General features: G+C 48.1%; 1 protein-coding gene across 1 annotated transcript in view; it reads left to right on the top strand.

The window, feature by feature from the left end:
• Window positions 1-15,077: 15,077 nt before the first annotated feature.
• Window positions 15,078-20,814, top strand: part of LOC134928073 (beta-Ala-His dipeptidase-like) — a 100,900-nt gene continuing 95,163 nt past the window's right edge. Inside the window, exon 1 of the mRNA XM_063923356.1 lies at window positions 15,078-15,099. The gene's annotated coding sequence lies outside the window, so the exon portion shown is untranslated. The remainder of the gene's footprint in view (window positions 15,100-20,814) is intronic.

Below are 20,814 nucleotides of genomic sequence, written 5' to 3'. Positions count from 1 at the left end.
AGGAGGGTCATAGGGGGAGGAGCCAGTGCACACCACCTGATCCTAAAGCTTTACTTTTTGTGCCCTGTTTCCTGCGGAGCCGCTATTCCCCATGGTCCTTTCAGGAACCCCAGCATCCACTAGGACGATAGAGAAATATACTGGAACTAAGGGCCATTTACAACGCCCTGAGTCAAGCAGAGCCCCTGCTTCGAAACCGGCCAGTGCTGATTCAGTCAGACAACATCACGGCGGTCGCCCATGTAAACCGCCGGGGCGGCACAAGAAGCAGGATGGCAATGGCGGAAGCCACAAAGATTCTTCGGTGGGCGGAGAATCACATGCAAGCACTGTCAGCAGTGTTCATTCCGGGAGTGGACAACTGGGAAGCAGACTTCCTCAGCAGACAAGACCTCTACCCGGGAGAGTGGGGACTTCATCAAGAAGTCTTCACACAGATTGCAAAGCGATGGGAACTGCCACCGGTGGACATGATGGCGTCCCGCCTAAACAAAAAGCTAAAAAGATATTGCGCCAGGTCAAGGGATCACGTGGGTGTACCAGTCGGTATATGTGTTTCCTCCTCTTCCTCTCATACCCAAGGTACTGAGAATAGTAAGAAAGAGAGGAATAAGAACAATACTCATTGTTCCGGATTGGCCAAGAAGGACTTGGTACCCGGAACTGCAAGAAATGCGCACAGGGGACCCATGGCTTCTGCCTCTCAGACAGGACCTGCTGCAACAAGGGCCCTGTCTGTTCCAAGACTTACCGCGGCTGCGTTTGACGGCATGGCGGTTGAACGCTGGATCCTAGCGGGAAAAAGGCATTCCGGATGAAGTTGTTCCTACGCTGATAAAGACTAGAAAAGACGTGACCGCAAAGCATTATCACCGTATATGGCGAAAATATGTTGCTTGGTGTGAGGCCAGGAAGGCCCCTACAGAGGAATTCAAACTGGGTCGTTTCCTGCACTTCCTACAGTCAGGGGTGACTATGGGCCTAAAATTGGGGTCCATAAAGGTCCAGATTTCGGCCCTATCCATTTTCTTTCAAAAAGAACTGGCTTCACTGCCTGAGGTTCAGACGTTTGTTAAGGGAGTGCTGCATATTCAGCCCCCTTTTGTGCCACCAGTGGCACCCTGGGATCTTAACGTTGTGTTGGATTTCCTGAAATCCCACTGGTTTGAGCCACTTAAGACCGTGGAACTAAAGTATCTCACGTTGAAAGTGGTCATGCTGTTGGCCTTAGCATCGGCTAGGCGTGTGTCGGAATTGGCAGCTTTGTCATGTAAAAGCCCATATCTGATCCTCCATATGGACAGGGCAGAATTGAGGACTTGTCCCCAATTTCTCCCAAAGGTGGTGTCATCGTTTCATTTGAACCAACCTATTGTGGTGCCTGCGGCTACTCGGGACTTGGAGGACTCCAAGTTGCTGGACGTAGTCAGGGCTTTGAAAATATGTTTCCAGAACGGCTGGAGTCAGGAAGACTGACTCGCTGTTTATCCTGCATGCACCCAACAAGCTGGGTGCTCCTGCTTCAAAGCAAACTATTGCTCGCTGGATCTGTAGCACGATTCAGCTGGCTCATTCTGCGGCTGGATTGCCGCATCCAAAACCAGTAAAAGCCCATTCCACAAGGAAGGTGGGCTCTTCTTGGGCGGCTGCCCGAGGGGTCTCGGCTTTACAGCTTTGCCGAGCGGCTACTTGGTCGGGTTCAAACACCTTTGCAAAGTTCTACAAGTTTGATACCCTGGCTGAGGAGGACCTTGTGTTTGCTCATTCGGTGCTGCAGAGTCATCCGCACTCTCCCGCCCGTTTGGGAGCTTTGGTATAATCCCCATGGTCCTTACGGAGTTCCCAGCATCCACTAGGACGTCAGAGAAAATAAGAATTTACTCACCAGTAATTCTATTTCTCGTAGTCCGTAGTGGATGCTGGGCGCCCGTCCCAAGTGCGGACTTTCTGCAATACGTGTATATAGTTATTGCTTAACTAAGGGTTATTGTTATGAGCCATCCGTTGAGTGAGGCTCAGTTGTTGTTCATACTGTTAACTGGGTAAGGTTATCACAAGTTGTACGGTGTGATTGGTGTGGCTGGTATGAGTCTTACCCTGGATTCAAATTTCCTTTCCTTGTAATGTCAGCTCGTCCGGGCACAGTTTCCCTAACTGAGGTCTGGAGGAGGGGCATAGAGGGAGGAGCCAGTGCACACCAGATAGTACCTAATCTTTTCTTTAGAGTGCCTAGTCTCCTGCGGAGCCTGTCTATTCCCCATGGTCCTTACGGAGTTCCCAGCATCCACTACGGACTACGAGAAATAGAATTACCGGTGAGTAAATTCTTATTTTTAAATGTCTACTTTATGTCCCTCTCAACATTTTGACACATACTAATACTACTAATTGTAGACATATAGGGGAATTCAATGAAACGCACTATTGAATAGCGCCAGAAATGAGAGCTGCGCTGTAAACCCCCGACTACAGGAATTCAAAGGTGCGAGTAGAAATCTGAGAAAGCTAGTGCCATGATGTGAGTTGTGGACGTACCGCCTGCGCTAACAGCATTCCGCCTGGCTCTTAAATCAGAGAATGACGTCTACCATGACTAAATGGCACTTTTTAGGCGCAGTAACCTGCATCTCCCAACTTAATTGCCAGGTGCGATGCTGAATAGGTCCGGGCAATCATTTCCGGCGCTATTCACTATCACATTTAATTACATTTTCCCCAATAGTTCATGTCAACATTTTGGTTGTCTAAATAATGTACCTGTTAACATTAGGACTACATTTTGATTGTCTAATTAGGACTGTGTAAGTAATATACCGCACCCCAAAATAACAGGCCATGCTACATCTGTGGTTTGGACATAATTTTCTCTAAACCATAGTTCTACTGCATAATCACCAAATGGTGAGCACAGGTCAGACAGAATATACTGCATGTATAAACACAAAGGGGGGTAGTCAGAGGTGGATGCTAATTTCCAAAAAACGTAGACAGGAGATTTTAGGCCGCCTGCGCATGTACTGCGATCACATTGCAAGTGCGCAGGCTGTCACTTGGCGATTGCATCCCGGAAGGATTCAATCACATAGTGATTGATAGACGGCGGGCGGTGACATGGTGTTGGGGTGGGGTTGGTACAGAAATCGGGGCAGCCAGATGACATTGCTGTTGTGCCCCTGTATTCACAGCCTGGCTGCGTATACATGAGTCGACCTCTATTTGCCGCTATTGAATTGCGATCACATTACTGGGCAGCGCTACACATCAGTGACGTGCGGTTGGGGGAGGCAGAGCCTTTTCTGTCATACTAACGACACCGGAGTTGTGAGCATATAAAGTATATGAAAAATTTAAATATATTAGAAATAGCTTCTTTGTATTATTCTAATCATTTTTATAGTCAAAACTCTGCAGTAAAAAGTTTGACAGGTGAGGTAGTGTCTCACATGTCTATCATTTCCGCACATCTCTGATCAAAACTTGCCAAATTTCCAGCACTATATACTGCTGTACATCTGTATAATGCCCACATGAACACTTTGGCTCATATATTGTGTGCAAATATGGCACTAGCCAGTACCTCCTGAGCCATTTACCTCATCGCACGTCCCTGCTACACATGCTGGGCGGCCCCCAGCATGTGATTTTATCAGTAGCCATTTTTGCTATTTTAGCAAAGACTGCTACCAGCTTTGAATAACCCCCCAAAGTCATTTGTGTATTTATTTTCTATATTATCATGTAACTACTTTTACATATAGCCGTCAGGACCTTCATATCCTGCCTAGAAAATGGACAATTTACATGTGACCATTCCTTCTCTATTGTATCTACTTCAAAATTCTATAATACAGTTGGTATCCAACAACAAAGCAGTACAGTCCTCTTCACACGACCATGCTATTCAGTTTGTAGTAGAGATGAGCAGGTTCGGGTCTCAGAGAACCAAAACGTACCGAACTTCACGCTCTGAAGCCGGTTTCGAGGCCGGCTCGGGTTTTCCCGCCTGACTCTGAAACCAGAATGAGGCAAAACGTCATCCCGCTGTCGGATTCTCGCGGGATTTGGATTCCATATAAAGAGCCGTGGGTCCCCGCCATTTTCACTCCGGCATTGGAGAGTGTACAGAGAGGACGTGTCTCCGTTCTCTCAGTGTCTGTGGCTTGTGCTGAATCTGTAAAGTCACAGTGCTTGTATCCTCTGCTGCCATATGTCCAGCGGTGCTGTGTTGTGCTGCATCAGTTCAGTGGTGGTGTGTTGTACTGCATCAGTCACAGTGGTGGTGTCCTTTGCTGCCATATGTCCAGTGCTGCTGTATAATTATTGGTGTTGTCCTGCATCAGACCTGCGCTAGTGTCCTGTGCATCAGTCAGTCCAGTGACCATTCACAGTGGTGATGTCCTCTGCTGCCTTATGTCCAGTGCTGCTATATAATAAGTCCCTTACAGTGTTGCTCTGTTGTCCTGCATCAGACCAGTGGTAGTGTCCTGGCCATCAGTCATTCCAGTTACCAAGCAGTCACAGTGGTATATGCTGCGGCTATATGTCCACTGCTGCCGTATAATAATAATAATAATAACAACAACAAGTCCCTTACAGTGTTGTGCTGCTTCAGACCAGTGGTAGTGTCCTGGCCATCAGCTATCAGTCATTCCTGTGCCACATATTGTGTTATATTACTCCAGAAACATAATGGAGAACAAAAATTTGGAGGATAAAATAGAGAAAGATCAAGAACCACTTCCTCCTAGTGCTGAAGCTGCTGCCACTAGCCATGACATAGACGATGAAATGCCATCAACATCATCTGCCAAGGCCGATGTCCAATGTCATAGTAGAGGGCATGTAAAATCCAGAAAGTCAAAGTTCAGTAAAAAGACCCAAAAAAAAGAAATTTAAATGGGCTGAGGAGAAACGTAAACTTGCCAATATGCCATTTACGACACGGAGTGGCAAGGAACGGCTGAGGCCCTGGCCTATGTTCATGATTAGTGGTTCAGCTTCACATGACTATGGAAGCCCTCATAACTGAGGCCTTGACACGTATGTTGGTGTTAGACGTGCGTCCGGTATCTGCCATTAGTGCAGTGGGATTTAGACAATTGATGGAGGTATTGTGTCCCCGGTACCAAATCCCATCTAGATTCCACTTCACTAGGCAGGCGATACCGAGATTTTGCCGTATAATTCCATTGATTTGGCCATTTAATGCCAGTGATCCTGCCGTATAAATCCAGTGATCCTGCTGTATAATTACAGTGGTACTAGCGTATAAGTCAAGTCCAGTGATACTGCCGTATATCTATATACCCTGTTGCAAAGCCGATTACTGAGGCCATAACAACTATGCTGGTGTTAGACGTGCGTCCGGTATCCACCATTAAGTGCAGTGGGACTGCAGTACCAACCCTAGATGGGCCAGGTGTTTGTGCTGCACACTTGTTTTGCTTAGCTTAGTCATACAGCTACCTCATTACCCTCTTTTACTTCTTGGCATGATGTGCTGTTTGGGGACTATTTTTTTTTTTAAAGTGCCTTAATTCCAGTGATTTTGCAGTATAATTCCAGTGATTTGGCCATATAATTCCAGTGGGAATTGTTTGTGTCGTTTGGCTTAGTCATACAGCTACCTCATTGCACCTCTTCTACATCTTTGCATGAGGAGCTGTTTGGGGCCTAGTTTTTGAAAAGTGCCATCCTGTCTGACACTGCAGTGCCACTCCTAGATGGGCCAGGTGTTTGTGCCGCACACTTGTGTCGTTTGGCTTAGCCATACAGCAGCCTCGGTGCACCTCTTTTTCTTCTATGCATCATGTGCTGGTTGGGGACTAGTTTTTGAATAGTGCCATCTTGTCTGCAACTGCAGTGCCATTCCTAGATGGGCCAGGTGTTTCTGTTACACACTTGTGTCGCTTAGCTTGGTCATACAGCCACCTCGGTGCAACTTTTAGGCCTAAAAACAATAGTGTGAGGTGTTCAGAATAGACTGGAAATGAGTGGAAATGAATGTTATTGAGGTTAATAATACCGTAGGAGCAAAATTACCCCCAAATTCTGTGATTTTAGCTGTTTTTATGTGTGTTATTTTCAAAAATTATCCAGATCCAAAACACAAAAAGGGTGGTTTTGGCAAAACCAAGCCACAACCAAAACACGAAAGTGGAATTAGAACCAAAACGCAAAACACGAAAAGTGCCAGCAGCACATCTCTAGTTAGTAGTGATGTTTAAGTTGATAAACGGTTTTACATTTCTCGTGTTCAAAAAATACTACATCCTGTGTATTCTTTATCCCCAAGACCAGCCCAAGGAAGGCACAGACATTGTAAATGTACAATTCCTCCCACCTGGACAGGGAATCAGAGCCCACTATCCCAAGAACACATAATTTAGGGGTATGGGAGAATTACAGGAGGTGAGTCCCCGAAGTGCGCCCACAGTTCGTGACGATGTTGGAAAAAACGGTAGAAATACGAGTTAGGCAGACCAAACTCGTCCTTCAATTGCTAGAAGGATTTCAGTGTACCAACACTATAGAGTTGGGACAATGAAATCACAGATTTGGGGGCCCACACACCATGCCCAGCAAAGACTTCAGTTCAGGGAGCCAGCGCGAGTACCAGAGAGGAGTATCCGGATCAAAATCATCAAACTTAGCAAGCACCCACAACGCCTACCAAATTTTTGCAGCCTGAAAAACGATGGGAGGAGAGAACAGGGATAAATTACCGCTTAGCAAAACCTACACAGGTGAAAAACCAGGGAAGTATTTTTGAATAAATGCTACATGTAAAGACTGCACATCAGTGTCCTGTAACCAGAGCCTGAGGTATGTAAATTGAGCGGCACAATAATATAGTTGGAAGTTGGGAAGCGTCAGTCCACCTTCCGCACTAGGTCTGGTGAGAATATCTAACTGCAGTCGGGGTCGCCCGTTGGTCCAAATCAATGAAGAGAGAATATTATTGAATTTCCTAAAAAATGAGGGAAATATATAGACAGGAGATTGTAAGAGTATATACAGAATCTTGGGCAACAATTACATTTTAACAAGGTTGATCCTGCTGGTAACTGCTAACGGGAGTTTACACCATGATTTAGATTTTGCGTATAATTTGCTACATTAATGGATCAAGGTTTAAGGGGATAAAATGAGAGGGATCATTAGTGATCTAAATGCCTAGGTACTTAAACTGGCCAGTCCAGCACAAGGGCAAGGACATTTTAGAGAGTAGCAGGAGGGGGGCCAATTACTGGCATTATAAATGACTTGGACCAATTTATAAGGACAGAAAATCTACCAAACTCTTCGATCACCTTTAGAAGTTGTGGCATGGACACAGTACAGTCTTGCAAGAACAGCATCAAGTCGTCCGCATAGAGGGCAATCTTATGCATACTAGAGCCAACACATATACCCAGTATGCCGGGATGAGACAGAATAATACACGCAAGGGGTTCGATGGCAATAGCAAAAAGTGTGGGAGAAAAGGGACACCTCTGTCGAGTACCCCGAGACAAAGAAAAGGAGTTGGGAAATATATCCGTTAACCGAGATCCTGGCAACTGGTTGCCGATAAAGGAGTTTGGTCCAATGCACATAGTTTGGACCAAAGCCCTTACCACTCATGACCTCCCACAAGTAGAGCCATTCCATGCTGTCAAAGGCTTTGGTCGCGTCCAGGGAAACTGACCGAATCAGAGGGAAAATCATGTGAGGCTTGGAGAACAGAGGAGAGGCGCCGTAAATTGGTGGATGTGGACATGCCAGGCATGAAGCCAGGCTGATCCGAATGAATAATGGTTTTGGTGACAGCATTAAGCCTCAGGGCTAGAATTTTTGCCAGAGTCTTGGCATCAGTGGGGATAAGAGAAATTGGTCTATAAGACTCTAGGAGTCTGGGGTCCTTACCAGGCTTCGGCAGCACAATGATAACAGCCTCAAACATTGAGGGGGGAAGCCTATTCACAGCGAAAAGATTTAGATATAAGGAATGTAGAACGGGGGCAAAAATATTGACCATCGCTTCCAAGGGCTTTACCGCCCGTAAAGGAGCCAATAGCCGCGGTCACCTCTTCAAGTGTTATAGGTACATCTAGAGAAGCGCTAGCCTAAGGGGAGAGTTTAGGAAGGGTAATGGTAGACAGAAATTGACATAGCTCGAAGGCCGAGCAGGTTAAACGGGACTTATATACGTTGCTGTAATAGGATAGAAATGTATGGGCAATATCTGGTGTAGTATCAATGATGGTACCAGAAGGGTCAATCACCTGTGTAATAGCGGTCCCAGGGCGCTCATAATGCATTAAATGGGCCAACAGACTGCCAGGTCTATCCGCTTGCATATAAATGTTTTGAGCCCTAAACATAAGTGACCTAGAAGTCTTGTCCGACAGATGAGCCAACCAGGCCGACTGAGCCAGCAGCCAGCGGGTTTTAGTAGTAGGCAAACCCGTCTGACAAATATTGTGTTTCTAGATTCCGAAATTCAGTTTCCAGAGCCCTCTCAGTCATCCGAGAAGACATTTTAAGGGCAGCAATTCACTTAATAAGTGTACATCGCATATAGGCCTTGAATGAATCCCAGACCACAGTTACATGTGCAGACCCAGTGTTAAGAGCAAAGTATCCCTCCAATTGCTTCTCTAGATCAGGACTATCATTCAGCTGTAGCAACCAGGATGGGTGCAATTTCCAATAGGACTGTCCCCTCTGGCACATAACATTAAGTGACAACAAGGATGAGTGGTCGGAAATAGCTCTGGCCTCATAGTGTATATCAGTAAGTTTGGGTAATAGAGAAGGGGAGACCAGGGCCAGGTCAATTCTGGAAAAGGAGTCATGGGTTTTAGAGAAACAGGAGAATTGACAAACTGAAGGGTGGCGGCTCCTCCAGGCATCCAACCACCCCAAACTATCAATATAATCAGCAAACTTGGAGGGGCAGCCACCAGCCATTACAGAGAGGGGTGTTTTCCATTTGTCCAGGAAGGGGTCTAAAAGGATGTTAAAGTCTCCTAAACAAATGACAGGAGTATGGGGAGAGGAGGCTATAAAGGTGGCAGCCTTCTGTAAAACCTTGTAGGCAAAAGGAGGGGGAATATAAATTGCCAGTATAAATAAGGGTTGGAAGCACAGTTTACATTCAATAAATACAGATCTGCCACGGGAGTCAGTCTTTATCGAGAGTAATTCAAATTGTACAGTTTTCTTACTCAAGACTGAGACCTCTCTAGAAAAAGAGTGGGAGGCGTGGTATGCCCACCCAAGCCAGGGTCGACAGACAACAGTCTAGTACCCTCCAAATGAGTCTCGCTAAGGCAAGAAATGTCCGGGTCATATTTCTTAACCATTTTCAATACTAGAGAGCATTTTACCTTGTTATTTATGCCCCGGACATTCCAGGCCAAGAGTTTTAAATCAAGCATAATATAGATGGCATAATATGAGTCTGAAGGAGAGCAGAAGTAATCGGCCCCTGAAAGAAGCACCCCACAAGAAACTCAATATGGTAATGAAGGCGCCCAAGACCATCAGCAAAGTTAACAACAAAATTATTAGGTATTATAGAGACTTTCCCCTCAGCATAATAGGTGCATCTACTCAGAAAGAGCATGTTTGGGTGCAGGGTACATAAGATATCACAGTGCTCTAAAACTAAACCAGCAGAAGTCTCCAAAGAACAGTGGGCTGTATCCTTGACAGAGCAAATCCAGTATCGCATACACAGCAAATGCACAAAAAAAATGTACCAGTACACAGTTATATTAAAAAAAGCAGTGCACACGTATGAAAAACAATAAACTAAAACAAAGAGAAAAATAGAAAAAGAACAAAACATTTCCCAACTACCCCCCTCCCCCTATTCCTCCCCAAACAGTGGCATACCTGGATCCCGAAACTAAACCCCCAATACACAGTAGACCTAACGTATATATGGATGAGGCGATAACCTGAGAACCAAAACCACCAAAGGCTCCCCGGGCATATACTTGCCTATCCAGAACACATTATAAACAAAAATAGGAAAACAGATACAGGATGCTAGTCCGGAGCTAGCTGTCGGGCACCCGGAGCACAGTGATCCAGCCATGCAGCCTCCTCTCGAGGAGAATTGAAGAACTTTGATTCACTCCCCGCCACCACATGAAGCTTAGAGGGAAACAGCATAGAGTATGAGAGGTTAAGGTCACGAAGGCATCGTTTAACAGGGAGGAACTGGGCTCGGTCCTTTTGAACGTCCGCTGCAAAGTCTGGGAATGCAGAAACCCTGACACCGTTTCTAGTGAGAGGGCCCCTAGTACGCCCCATACGAAGGACAGAATCATGGTCTCTGTAGTGCAAAAATCGTGCAATAAATTTGCGTGGAGGAGCGTCAGGGGGTAGGGGCCTAGAAGGTACCTTGTGGGCACGCTCCACCGCAAACTGTGGAGTAAAGAAGGCAGTGTCAGGTCCGGGTGTTTTTGTGAATCCGTTAACCCGGGACCAACCACAGGTGTAGGTGCTGGGGTATGAAGAAAGCAGGGAGGACGAAGAAAGTTCCGTTTCATATATTTATTAAAAATAACAATTCAGTAAAGAGTTAAATGACAAGTTGTTAATCATCATATTATACTGAAGTATTGCAGGAATGGCAGAAATAATATGCAGGATAAATCTCAAAAACAAATAAAAGAAATGTTCATGGAACTGTATATAAAACAAGCTGATGAATAAATGTTGAATTGTCCAAATATAAACAAGCTTTGATGCTGAACTGCAGAATGTGTTTAACTGGGTAATGCAGACATGAAGAAATAACTGTAAGGATTTGCAATGAAGTTTTGAGAGTTAACTGAGAGGCTGTGAAGAATTATCCTTGTTATGGTAACATAAAAAATAAAAGTACTGAATTGGGTTACTTGCGGGTTCCGGAGATCACTGTGACAACTGTAGCAGATGACAAGGTGATGAACGGGTTAAATGCAGAGTAGAACAAACGAACAGCTGAGGGTAGTGGAATCCTCCAAACTTTGTATGGTTGAAGGCAGGCAGACAAGGTAACCTCATGCAAGACTCTGGGAATCCAACTGTTTCCAGTAGGTGTGCAATTAACTGACAGCACAGCGGAGAGCCGGTGGATCTTTAGCAGTGAAGGCTGCAGACAGACCTCTGGGAACGGAGGCGATATCTGGACCACGGGAATCACACAGGAATGCACGGAGAGAGCTCAGAGCTAGAGCACAGCGTTGATACAACAAAGCACTGGCCCAGAGTAACATAATCCCAGCCTACTTAAAGGCAGCACAAGCACGGGATTGGCTTACACCTGCCCACAGGTGTTTTCACAAGTGCTCTGTATTACCTATTTGGTCTCCAACATGGCCACCTCCTATACAGCAGACACACCGCAGTGCCTAGGCCATTTGGTCCCCGCACTCCCAGTTCCCAGACTCTGCATTACCTGTGCCACTAATCATGCCGCGTCCCCACACGGGCGCACAGCACCGCGAGCAACCGCACTGGCAACGGACGAACCCCAGAACCCGCAGAGGTGAGAGACCGGTTCGTGACAGGCAGCTCCAAACAATTCCTTAAGCCAGGACTCCAGAAACTACTCAGGATTGGAGCCCTCTTCCATTTCAGGGAGGCCAACAAACCTGATGTATCTGCGCAAGCGTCCCTCCATATCCAGGAGCTTAGCTTGGATTGAGGAGACTTGATGTGAAAGCGTGCAGACATTTTGCTGTAGGGGGCCACAGTAGTCTTCAAGGGTAGAAACACGGGTCTCAACTAAACCAACTCGTTCTCAGATACGCTGCACGTCATGTCGCAGCAGTGAGAGATCACACTGTACTTTCTCAATTTTGTCAGACAGGTGTTTTTCGCTACCCGCAATAGCCTCCAGCACCTGCTGGATAGAGGGGGTCGAGGAGGATGCTGAAGTGCCAGAGTCTGCCCCAGATGGGGAGTTGGGTTGAGCAGGTTGTTGAGGCACAGGAGGAGAACTAGAGTCCTGGTTAGCAGGCTGTCCGGCAAACTTTTCAAACTTGGCAGCTGCTGCACGGTCACGATCCTTCACCATTGTGTATAAATGCAGTTAACCAAACTGACACAGGAATATCAGGCACAGGCATGGGTACTCCCAATGTGAAACAAAGCTGCAGGCGTATTGCAGGAGCAGAGGCAGTTAATAATAGCTCCACACACTTTCGAGTATAATGTATAATAACACAACAACTCTGCTGAGGCAATAGCCACATGTAGAATTAGTTATCACAGTGTGCAGTGTGGGCTCCCAAGATTTATTATTTATTTATTAATTAACAGTTTATTTTGTAGCGCAGCAAATTCCATTGCGCTTTACAATTAGACACAATGATAAAATGAAACCGGGTAATAAACAAACAGTCATAGAGGTAGGAAGGCCCTGCTCGCAAGCTCACAATCTATAGGGAAAGATGGCTGCCAGGACAGCCCCACAACAGCAGTAAGCAGCGCCCACAGGCAGGGTGTAAGCCGTTCAAGGTCACCAGACGCCGGGGTCCAGACCGCCAGCGCCGGATGACGCCAGACACCGCCACAGAAGTCAGCAGCTGACTGCCGGGGACACGCCACCGGATGTCCAGCCGCACCCTGGGGACAAACAAGAGACATAGGCCGCAGCACTGAAAGTCGGCTGTCGCGCTCTGCAGGGGCTCAGAGTGGGTCCACGGGGTGTCACCGGCTGCTCAAGCGGGTAAGGGTACAGTGTGGGCAGAAAAGAGCCGCTGGATATGGGTCCGGATGGCCAATCAGGATCTTGGGCCGGGGAGCTAGGAAACTGCTTCCTTGAAACTGCCTTGCTGCCATGGCCACGTCCCCCCAGTCCTCTGTGACTTGCTGTCTTAAACAGCATTTCCAGTTTCTTAAGCCTTGCATCTGAGTTGTGGAACTTCTGATCTCCGTCTGCACCTGTGTCTTAGCCAGCTCTCCCTGAGTTAACTCTTTCATCCTGCGGTACCAAACAGGTGCGAACATTCAGTGATTGCAGCAGATTTTCAGCCGGGTTTAGACCACTCCTGCCAGTTGTTACAGTGGGTTGGGTTTGTGTAACTGCACTGACTAACTCAAATTAGCTAAGACCTGATTCTATTATATACCTTAGTGTGTCCACACTCAGCAATACTTCCAAGTCACCAGACCGTAGCTTCCGGAGCAACGTTCTGCGCTCCGGACCACTGACTCCTATTCCCATAGTTGTCTGGTTTCCCTGTCAGGTTCAACCTGATTTCTGTGACATTCTCTGAGTGCTCGTCAGTTCCAGCTGGACTACTGTACACCTGTTGTCCCCAGCACTGCTAGTGCACACTGTCAGTTCTAGTTTGACTAAAGTAACATCTACTGTTCCTGGGACTGTCTGTAGCATTGTCAGTTCTAGCCTGACATCAGTAACACCTGCTGGGTCTGCATTTACCTGCAAACATCAGTTCCAGCATGATTCTACTAAGATCTGCTGCGTTCAGCTTAATTCGTTACACCTGCTGCGTTCAGCCAAGCCCACAGCATTCTTCAGATCAAACTGGACTCAAGCGTACCTGTGTATACCAGTTCAGCAAAGTGAAATCCTAAGACCTTGCCTGGTTAAGTTCTTTTTATGATACTGTTTCTGTGCTAATGCACATTATCATTTTCAGTCCGACAGTCACACCATCGCTTCCAGCTCAATACAAGTACCATTGGTTCCAGCCTGATACAAGAACAGATGGAGCCACGCTCATTGAGCATGGCCGCATTGCAGGAAGGGATGAGCGGCATGCCGAGGTGCGCCTGCACCTTGGCCCACCGCTGAGCGTACAGAGACGCTCTCATTCAAAGTGAGTGGGGCGCGTACACGATGCACATGCATGCACGATGCACGTGCCCAGCAGTTCGCCTCGCCGGGCGTGCCTAGTCACAGACGGAGCCACGATTAGCGTGGCTCCATCTGTACCTTCGGTTCCAGCCCGATACCATGATCACCAACTTCAGTCCAATACAAGCACCATCGGTTCAAGCTCTATATCCAACCTGATTTTATTCCTACTAGTTCATCCACTCTAGCGCAATACCAATATACCCAGTCAGATGGCCGTGACCTACAGCTGAGTCTATACCTCCTTGCGGGGGTCCATAGTGATAACCGCTGGCATGTTAGATTCTGCGCCTCTGTTTTGGGTATTAACCAACTGACTGGTACTCGCTAATCACTTAGGGGCAGATGTATTAACCTGGAGAAGGCATAAGGAAGTGATAAACCAGTGACAAACTGCATGATGATAAATGCACCAGCCAATCAGCTCCAATATGTAAATTGACAGTTAGGAGCTGACTGACTGGCGCATTTATCACCTTGCGCTTATCACCAGTTTATCACTTCCTTATGCCTTCTGCAGGTTAATACATCTGCCCCTTAATTCTGTCCATGCATAAGAACTATTTCAAGACTCCCAGTTTCTATCAGACTTCCACCACTGTCACTACCGGGAACACTAAATACCTCAGATCTGACAGTGGAAACCATATATAGAGAGTAGTACTGGTAAATTCACTATGTAGCTAATTTAACGATTCATTTTATCATACACAAGTTTTAAAGCTCAACGGATGTGATAAATGGTGCTCCAGCCAATCGGCTCCTGTCATGTGTTTGAAAAATGACAGTTTGGAGCTGATTGGCTGGAACACTATCATATGCAATGAGTTTAAAAACTCCTTACGTCCCTTATTACAGGCTATTCGCTCTGACTATAATATGTGGTGTACCAAACACCTGTCCTGGATTGGTAGGATGAATGTAGTAAAAATTAACTCCTTGCAAAAATGTTTGTACTTATGTGATACCCCAACTATGTACAGTGCCATTGTGCCCACATGGACCCCCGTGCTACAGTAATACACCACCTTTGGTGGATCTAATACGGTTCGTGCTGGCTAGTGTGACAGTTAGAGGTCACATGCAGCTCCAGAGAGAGGCTGGATCATGCTGGCTAGTGTGACAGTTGGAGCAGCCATCTTACAGTAGGTGTGAGGATGGAGATGGGAGTGGTGATGCAGCTCCTCCCCTGTAGACGAGCAGTGAACAGCCATCTCGGAGGAGAGATGGTGACTGGCAGCAGGGGCGGATTTACCGCAAGGCAACCTAGGCGCCCGGCGGGTCCCAAGGGGCCTGTGGATGGGCCCCACGAAATCCGGCCATTACCGCACTCACATCCCCTACCCCCACTGTGGCACCTCTGATCCCTACCCCATTGCGAGACCGCCCGACTCTCCCATTGCAGCACCTGTGACCCCCCCCCCCATCATGGATAACCCCAACCCCCCTCATTGCGGGAGCCTGGACCCAGGTTATAACATTGCATACCAATTTCCCACATTTGCCTGTTAAGCAATTTGGTCTGATCCATTGCCAAACCAGAATTATGTGACATTACATTTTCAGTGAGAGGTGTGTGTAGATGTTTATAATGGTAAGGAGGCACTGTGATGTGGCATATTTTGAACAGGAGGCCCCTGAACACAATATGAACTATACCAGGGCTGGCCAAACCGGTCCTCGAGATCTACCAACACTTCATGTTTTCCAGGCCTCCTGGAGATCTGTAGAATTGTCAGTTAGGAATGAATGCAGCGCATCTTAATTAGTAATGGCTACACCTGTGCACCAGCTAGGTGGTCTGGAAAATGTGAACTGTTGGTAGATCTCGAGGACTGGTTTGGCCAGCCCTGAACTAGAGGCACTGCAATGTGTCACAATCTGATCTGCCCTTTGTATGGGGCATAATATTAACAAGGGCACTACTATGGGGCATAATATTAACAAGGGCACTACTATGATTCATAAAATGAATAAATAATGAGGAGAGGAGTCACTCAAGAAGCATTCAGACAGTGGCCCCTTCTATACGTTGCTATGGGGCCCACAAAGTTCTAGTTACACCTCTGGCTTGAGTCCTATTTGTACTAGCAGATTATTGGAATGAGGATCTGATTTTGCATCTATGGGAATCATTGAAAACATTATAAATGAAGGGAGAGTTTATAAACGGATTACATAAGTTATCCCGGCGGAAGGGTTGACTGGTGACAATATCCCGACAGTGGCATCCCGCCTGCCAGAATGTTGGCAGCAGGGCAAGCCAGGGCCGGATTTAGCGGGGGGCGATGAGGGCAATCGCTCCCCCCCCCCCCATAGCAAGTGAAAGCCACGTCCACTTATCGATGCTGCAGCTCCGGCCGGACAGTCATCACTGTCAGCCCACCACTGCTGCAATGCATCGCGCCGACAGCAGCACATTCCTCCCTTCAGCTCACGCTGCTGCAGTAATCCCGCTCATACTGCAAATACCCGCGGTATCCCCTCACCATGGCAACCGGCGCGATGCGACATCCCGATTGGATGAGCGGCGGCCTCCTTTAACGCGTGGCCCATTGGTGCCCAATTGGGACCCTGCCGGCATGCCTCTCCGACCTCATCTGTGCACTCCCGTCTCCTAGGACATCATTGCTGGGGCAGTATGGTGGCGGCCCAGCTGGAGGAACTGTCCGTGACCCTGGAGCAGCTGAAGCGCTTCCGAGCAGCCTTCCAGGATATCCGTCGAGTACGCAGATACTGCTGGCCTGGAAAACCGGTGCCGCTACGAGCGGGAGATCAGCTAGATGGAGCGGGAGAGGGGAGTGAACATCCAGTTCCTGCACCCGCAGCCCAGGCATGTGCTGCAGAGCAACGTGGGGGGCCCCCAGTCCTGCTACCTGAATGTCTGCAGCAACCTTGCGGTCCGCAAGCTGCGCTGCGCGCCCGCCACGGACGCAAGGGGCCGGGCCGGCCAGAGAGGAGCTGGGCCCAGAGGGGGTGAGGGAGGTTATCTACGATGTGGTCTTCCAACCGGACACCCTGCGCATGGCCTCCAAGAGCAACAAGTTCCTGACCATGGTCGACCTGACCGCCCTGGAGACCATGGGGGTCATTCCGACCCATTCGCACGCAGCGGTATATCACTGCGGTGCGAATGGGTCTGGAATGCGCATGCGCGACGTTGCCCGGCGACAGGGGTCACCGGGTTACGTCGGGTACTACGATGGAATCGGTCGCAGAGTCGACCGCAAAGAAGATTGACAAGAAGAAGGCGTTCCTGGGCGGGTCCGGACCATAGCCTGCCGTTTTCTGGGAGTGGTAAGGAAAACGCAGGCGTGTCCAGAAGAACGGAGGGCGGATATCTGACGTCAAAGCTGTCACCAGCATCGCAGAGATCAGGGTAAGTAGGTATAGGGCTAGTCTTGTTCTGCTTGAAAATATTTTAGCTTAGCAGGGCTGCACAAGCGATCGCAGCCCTGCTAAGCTAAAATACACTCCCCCATAGGCGTGTACTAGTTGATCGCAGCAGCAGCAGCAAAAAGTTGGAATGACCACCCATGTCCCAGAACTTTAGCTTCACTCTGGACACCTGCAACATCCGCATGCTGTATGTGACGTACAAAGGCCCCCCATAGGCCAGTGTCCTCCACAAGCCATCCACCAGGGTGCCCCCCAAACCTCAGGACCCCAGTGATCTGCTGCGCGTTCCCTATCCCTATGATGCTTTAGGCAGACAGAAGAAAAGTGGCCACAGTAACCAAGATGAACCACAGAAGGTTCAGCCAACACCCTGGGAGCGCACATAGGTGGTGATTCAGAGTTGATCGTAGCTGTGCTAAATTTAGCACAGCTACGAACAAGCACACTGACATGCGGGGGGATGCCCAGCACAGGGCTAGTCCGCCTCGCATGTCAGGCCCTACCCCGTCGCAGAAGTACAAAAGCATCTCACGGCGGTGATGCTTTTGTACTTCAGGAGTAGCTCCCAGCCAGTGCAGCTCCTGCGGACTGGCAGGGGGCTACTCGTCGCAGCAGCTGCGTGTGATGTCACGCAGCCGTCACGGCCCGCCACCCCAACGGTCCGGGCACGCCTGCGTTGCCCAGACTGCACCCACTAAATGCCGCCGGCCCGCCCCCTCCCACCCAGCGACCGCCTCTGCCTGTCAATCAGGCAGAAGCGATCGCTAGCTAAAGACAGCAGCTGTCTGGCATGCACCGGCGCACTGTTGCGCCCGCGCAGTTCAGACCCATTTGCTACTGTACGAAAACGCACAGCAGCGATCGGGTCTGAATGACCCCCATAATCGCAATTCTGAGCTGAAAAAGATAGGAACTGGCAGAGCCGGCCCTAACCAATATGATGCCCTAGGCAAGATTTTGGCTGGTGCCCCCTAGCACCACCGCTAGTTCCGCCTCTGACCCTGCACCCCTTTCCCAGCACCATCAAACCCCCACCCATAGCAGTCCTTTTTTTTTTTTCCTACCCCCTGTAATTTAAATAAGAACAGTGTGCACATTCGGTGCACAGCCAAAAAGGTATGTGTTTTTGCTGGCAAGGGGCATGGCCACACAATAGTACCCCCAATTCAAATTATGCCTCACAGTAGTGCAACTTTATTCACAATTTATCATACGATAAGTGTCCATTATTCACATTACATCACACAGTAGTACCAATTTACCTTATATACGTTACTTCTCACAGTAATGCCCCTCATTCACATAACATCATACTTAAATGCTCCTTATTCACATTACACACCATATTGCTCTTTATTCTCATTACACCACACCATATTGCTCCTTATTCACTTTACACCACACCATATTGCTCTTTATTCACATTAGACCCCACAGTAGGGCCCTTTCTATACGTTACGCCACACAGTAGAGCACCTTATACACATAATGCCACACATTGGTAATGCATTTATACACATAATACAACACAGTAATGCCCCTTACACATATGACACACATTTTCTCTAACGTCCTAAGTGGATGCTGGGGACTCCGTAAGGACCATGGGGAATAGCGGCTCCGCAGGAGACTGGGCACATCTAAAGAAAGCTTTAGGACTAACTGGTGTGCACTGGCTCCTCCCCCTATGACCCTCCTCCAAGCCTCAGTTAGATTTCTGTGCCCGACGAGAAGGGTGCACACTAGGGGCTCTCCTGAGCTTCTTAGTGAAAGTTTTAGTTTAGGTTTGTTATTTTCAGTGAGACCTGCTGGCAACAGGCTCACTGCATCGAGGGACTAAGGGGAGAAGAAGCGAACTCACCTGAGTGCAGAGTGGATGCTTCTTGGCTACTGGACATTAGCTCCAGAGGGACGATCACAGGCCCAGCCTGGATGGGTCCCGGAGCCGCGCCGCCGGCCCCCTTACAGAGCCAGAAGAGCGAAGAGGTCCGGAAAAATCGGCGGCAGAAGACGTTCCTGTCTTCAATAAGGTAGCGCACAGCACTGCAGCTGTGCGCCATTGCTCTCAGCACACTTCATACTCCGGTCACTGAGGGTGCAGGGCGCTGGGGGGGGTGCCCTGAGACGCAATAAAACATGATAAAAATACCTTACATGGCAAAAAATACATCACATATAGCTCCTGGGCTATATGGATGCATTTAACCCCTGCCAGAATATACAGAAAAACGGGTGATAAGGCCGCCGAAAAGGGGGCGGAGCCTATCTCCTCAGCACACTGGCGCCATTTTCCCTCACAGCTCAGTTGGAGGGAAGCTCCCTGGCTCTTCCCTGCACTACACTACAGAAAGGGTTAAAAAAAGAGAGGGGGGCACTAATTAGGCGCAGTATTAAAACATACAGCAGCTATAAGGGGAAAAACACTTATATAAGGTTATCCCTGTATATATATATAGCGCTCTGGTGTGTGCTGGCATACTCTCCCTCTGTCTCCCCAAAGGGCTAGTGGGGTCCTGTCCTCTATCAGAGCATTCCCTGTGTGTGTGCTGTGTGTCGGTACGTTTGTGTCGACATGTATGAGGAGAAAAATGATGTGGAGACGGAGCAGAGTGTCTGTAACAGTGATGTCACCACCTAGGGGGTCGACACCTGAGTGGATGTACTGTTGAAAATTACGTGACAGTGTCAGCACTGTATAAAAAAACAGTGGTTGACATGAGACAGCCGGCTACTCAGCTTGTGCCTGTCCAGACGTCTCATAGGCCGTCAGGGGCTCTAAAGCGCCCGTTACCTCAGATGGCAGATACAGACGCCGACACGGATACTGACTCCTGTGTCGACGGTGAAGAGACAACCGTGATTTCCAGTAAGGCCACACGTTACATGATTGAGACAATGGAAAATGTTTTATACATTTCTGATAATACGAGTACCACCAAAAAGGGGTATTATGTTCGGTGAGGGAAAAACTACCTGTAGTTTTCCTGAATCTGAGAAATAAAATGAGGTGTGTGATGATGCGTGGGTTTCCCCCCGATAACAATTGATAATTTCTTAAAAAGTATTGGTGTATACCCTTTCCCGCCAGAGGTTAGGGTGCGTTGGGAAACACCCCCTAGGGGGGATAAGGCGCTCACACGCTTGTAAGAACAAGGGCTCTACCCTCTCATGAGATGGCCGCCCTTAAGGATCCTGCTGATAGAAAGCAGGAGGGTATCCAAAAATGTATTCACACACATACTGGTGTTATACTGCGACCAGCAATCGCCTCAGCCTGGAGGTGCAGTGCTGGGTTGGCATGGTCGGATTCCCTGACCGGAAATATTGATATCCTAGATAAGGATAGTATATTATTGCCTATAGAGCATTTAAAAGATGCATTTCTATATATGCATGATGCACAGCGGAATATTTGCCGACTGGCATCAAGTATAAGTGCGTTGTCCAATTCTACCGGTAAAATGGTCAGGTGATGCGGATTCCAAACGGCATTTGGAAGTATTGCCTTTGAAAAGGGACATTTGGGGTCGGTCTTTTAGACCTGG

The sequence above is a fragment of the Pseudophryne corroboree genome, chromosome 5 (genome assembly GCF_028390025.1).
Source record: "Pseudophryne corroboree isolate aPseCor3 chromosome 5, aPseCor3.hap2, whole genome shotgun sequence".
Taxonomy (NCBI): domain Eukaryota; kingdom Metazoa; phylum Chordata; class Amphibia; order Anura; family Myobatrachidae; genus Pseudophryne; species Pseudophryne corroboree.
This window is presented reverse-complemented; position numbering and strand designations above follow the sequence as displayed.